Here is a 5070-nt window from a genome sequence, read left to right as displayed (position 1 = left end):
CGAGCACAAGGCTCACTGTCGAGGCACAAGGTCCCCGTAGTAGACTAGCGAGCACAAGGCTTACAGTCAAGGCACAAGGCCCTAAGAACCAATAAGCTTTACAGTTTAGGAAGCATAACGCTCAAAGATAACCCTTTAGCTAAGCACAAGGCTTTAGTATGAATAAATGCAAGAATAAAATATATGAGACGGTGCATATAGAACTATTAATGAAATTGTGCATATATATAACTGTCATTATGTTGTGTATAATGTATTTTTAAATGATGCGGTATTTCACTATGGTCAAGGACCGTTGACTCACTTGACCACAGAATGAGATTGTAGTGGTAACTGCAATCTCATGCAAGTTTTTGCTGGAAGCGAAGAAGGTCAAGACTACTGGATTAATTATTTTAATATTTTTATGTGTTGGTTTATATTATGATAAAACAGTGTTTAAATATTATTAAGTGCCGTATGTGACACATATGTTATTACTATGAATGTATTTAATATATCAGAATAAAAGGTTATTATTTTATATATTGAGGTTATTCAATCAGCTTTAATGTGCCATTGTAACGAAAAAATATATATTCCGCTGCCAATATTTAACTCTGATGATGTCGTAATGTTACGTGGAAATCGAAATTTTCACTTGCGTTTTTTTGTAAAAAACGGGGCGTTACAAATTTGAGTGTTAAATTTCACATATTTAGTTTTAACTCTCAATAATGATCATTTAATTTAATATTTTGATCGTATTAATAGTTAAAAGGTATTTAATCTTAAATGTTAGATTGCACTTATTAGTAATGATCATTTAAATTTGACCGTTAAATTTCACATATTTGTGTCATATCACCAGTTGATATAGTCACAACTATTCAAAGTATCTAGTGCATCATTAAAATGCCACAATGTGCCTCTAGCATCCACAATCATGAAAGTTCACTGTTAAATTTCATAAATCGAAGTCATATTACTAAATAAAGATATGATACATTGTCACCACGAGACACAATTCTTAACTACTTTTGCCCACGTGACAAATTTTACTCTCTTTTTTTTAAAGAAAAAGAACCTTAAAGCTAGCTAGGAGACCGCCTAATCACATGGGTAAGGTGGTCAAGAGTTATGTTTTGGAGTTGCAAAATATCAAATTTCTACTAAATAATATAAGAGAAAATTACGGTTTAGCCCCACAAATTACCACCCGTTTTGCAACTAGCCCCACAAACTGTTAACACTCCGACTCCGGCCTCCCAAACTACCAAAACGTTTGAAAAAATGCTCATTTTAGCAAAATATGCCCATAATACCCCTGCCACATGTCATTTTTCAATTAAAAAAAATTAAAAACTAAACTAAAAAATAATAATTTTTTGTTTTAAAAAAAAAAAAGGGAAATGCTTGGGAAGGGGGTGGCTCACCGCCCACCCCCTTCCCTTCCTTTTTTTTTAAATAAAAAAAAAAAGAAAAAAAAATTAATAAATTTTTTTTAGTTTAGTTTTTTAATTATTTTTTAGTTTCTTAATTTTTTAATTATTTTTTTAATTGAAAAATGACACGTGGTAGGGGTATTATGGGCATATTTCATCAAAATATGCATTTTTCAAACGTTTTGGTAATTTGAGGGGCCGGAGTCGGAGTGTTGGCAGTTTGTAAAGCTTGTTGCAAAACGGGTGGTAATTTAGGGGGCTACACTATAATTTTCCCATAATATAATCATAGCTGTCAAAAGTATCAAAGTGCGCTGTCAAAATTCCATATGGAGCCACTAGTACCCATGATCATGCAATACTTGAACATGTGCATTCAATATATATTCAAATATTGCTTTTGAAGCAATAGCTAGAATCAAGTTGGCATTATCTTTATTTTTTCTCATGGTATATAGAACTCCTTTTAAGGTAATACAAACTTAAAATGGAAATGAGTTATTTCATTATTAATATTTAATTTTATTGTATTAACTATGTACATGAAATTTTTATTTTATTTTATTTTATTGTTTTTTTTTGTATTTAACGATATATATATATATATATATATATGATTATAGGGGCGGAGGAAGGGGGGGGGGGGTCGAAGGGGGGCAAATGCCCCCCCTCATTTCTTAAAAAAATTTCTTGAAAGTTGTATAATTTTTTTTCTATATCCCTGGAATGCCCCCCCACAGGCCACAGCAAGGGGGGGAAGTTTGCCCATGGCCCACCCTTTGTTGTGAGTTTTTTTTTTTTTTTTTTTTTTTTTTACCGCACCTTTCTCATTCCTGTTTACTCACTCTGTAAGAAGACTATAAAAATAGGTAGTTTGGTTGTTCAGAAGTTGATGAAGGTAGAAGATGACGCTAACTATTTTTTTTTTCTTTTTTCTTTATCCAAAAGTTCAAAACGCACCATTCTATTAACCAGACTGAGTCTGTGGATGCAATCATGATTCATGCAAGTTGGCAGTGGCAGCAGCCTATAAAGTAGACCAAGTGAGTAGTTGGTCCCTGCCGCCTGGTGTGACCGTGTGAGGAGTGTTCTATCTTCACATTTAATGCAAAGGCAAATAAACAAGTGAAAGTCGTGCAACATTTAATGCAAAAGCCAAAAAAAATAAAAATGAAATCGTGCAAAAACAAGCTAACCAATTTAATGAAAAGCAAATAAATTTAATGCAAATGAATTATGTGTAAAAAACAAATAAATTAATGTAAAAAAACAAATGAATTGAATGCTTTGCTTGGAAAAAAAAAATACATCAATTAGTTGGCCCTGTGGGAGTCGGGACGACATGCGTGTTTCAGTCTAACAGTGCAACTTGCTTGACAGCTTGGGATGGTTGAGTATTGCGTAATCCATCATGTGAGTGTCAAATCTCATCCAAAAATTTTGAAAATTTTGAGGCTTTCAAACGGATGTTTGGTTAAACTTAACACAATAACAAATCTCAAGCAAATTTGAAATCATTGATAGTCTGATATCAAAGAGAGGAGAAGGATTCAGCTTCTAAGTTACTCAACTGTTAAGTTTCAACCATTCAAATAAACCTTCAAACTTCAAAGTTCAACCAGCCTATCAAGTATGTAAATATGTATTTTTAACTTTTATTTTGATTAAGATTTAAGTTTTTTATATTTGAATTGTTCTTTTGAATTTATTGTTTTTTTATATTTAGATTGCTTTTTTTTTTTTTTTTTTTTTTATAATTGTTTAGGAATATATATATATATATATATACATATATATAAACTTATAGTTTTGGTTTCATATTTTAATTGTATAAAATATATAATTGTAGTTGCGTGAGATTATGGAGAACAATGATTCAATTGAGCTACAATCAAATTCTAAACAAGCTCGTATTGAGGTAGATTTAGCAAATCTGTCAACCAATCCTGGCTTAAGGAAAAAAATTTATGATTACCATCCTAGTGATAGAGTCAAAATTCGAAGAGCATATCTACAAAAAAAACCTTGTCAATCATTTGAGCATAATTTTTCACAAACACAATTTGGAAAAACATGGCGTCGTTTTAATCCAGTATGGTTCGAAGAATATTCTGACCGGTTGGAATACAACATTTTAAAAGATGCTGCATATTGCTTGTTTTGTTATCACTTCAGGCCGAACATTAGAAATCAAGCAAGAGGAGACTCATTTATTACTGAAGGGTTTAAAAGTTGGAAAAAGAGAGATAAGTTATAGAGTTATGTGAGAGCTCACAATAGTGCACATAATCAAGCTAGACAAAGATGCGAAGCTTTGTTAAATCCGAAACAAAGCATCATACCATTTTTTGACAAGCAATCAGATCAACAGAAAACGGACTATAGAACTCGTTTGAATGCATTGGCTGATTGTATTCGCTTCTTGCAGCAACAAGGATTAGCATTCTATGGTCATGATGAATCTAAAAACTCAAGTAATCAAGGAAATTTTCGTGAATTGTTGCAATTTCTTGCGAAACATAGTGATGAAATTGACAAGGCAGTCTTGGAAAATGCTCCTAAAAATCATCAAATGACTGCATCGAACATTTAAAAATAAATAGCAAATGCTGCAACAAGTGAAACTCTAGATGTTATTCTTAAAGATCTTGGAGACTCGTCATTTGCTATCCTAGTTGATGAAGCTCGTGATATATTTGTTAAAGAACAATTGGCAGTTGTTTTGTGATATTTAGATAAGCAAGGTCATGTAATTGATCGTTTTTTAAGCATTACACATGTTAGCAATACCACAGCTGTAGTATTGAAGATGACAATTGAATAAGTACTTAAGCATCATTTAAGTATTAGCAGATTGCGAGGACAAGGATACGCTGAAGCAAGCAATATGCGAGGTGAGTTGAATGGACTTAAAACATTTATTTTGAATGAAAACTCATCTGCCTATTATGTTCATTGCTTTGCGCATCAGCTTCAACTGACTTTAGTTATTATTGCTAAAAATTACATCCAAATTGCAACTTTTTTTAGCTTGGTTAATAGTGTTTTAAATGTTGTTGGAGCATCATGCAAACGTCGTGACACACTTCGTGAAAAACGAATTGCTAAAATGTTGAAGCACTACAAAATAATGAAATTTCTACTGGTCGTGGCTTAAATCAAGAAATGAATCTAAAGAGACTTGGAGATACACGTTGGACTTCTCATTATAGTGCAATTATTAATCATATTCTCATGTTTTCTTCTATCGTCGAGACGGTTGAAGATATTGTGGAAGATGGTTTATATTCTGAACAGAGAGCAGAAGCAAATATATTGATTCAGTCGCTATAGACTTTTGAATTTGCTTTCAATTTACATTTAATAAAAAGTGTTTTGAGGATTACAAATGAGTTATCTCAAGCATTATAATGAAAGGATCAAAATATTCTGAAAGTAATGAAGTTGGTTGAAGTTTCAAAGCAGGGTTTACAGGCTATGAGAGAAGAATGGTAGAACTCTTTATTGGAAGAAGTTTCTGTGTTTTGTGCTAAAAAAATATTGTTGTGCCCAATATGGATGATATGTACCAACCTCGATCACGGAGAAAAGCTCAAAGCATGACAAATTTGCATCATTACTGTGTGGAGCTTTATTATACTGTTAT

Source organism: Alnus glutinosa, chromosome 13 (assembly GCF_958979055.1).
Source record: "Alnus glutinosa chromosome 13, dhAlnGlut1.1, whole genome shotgun sequence".
Taxonomy (NCBI): domain Eukaryota; kingdom Viridiplantae; phylum Streptophyta; class Magnoliopsida; order Fagales; family Betulaceae; genus Alnus; species Alnus glutinosa.
Note: the sequence above shows the minus strand (reverse complement) of the source record.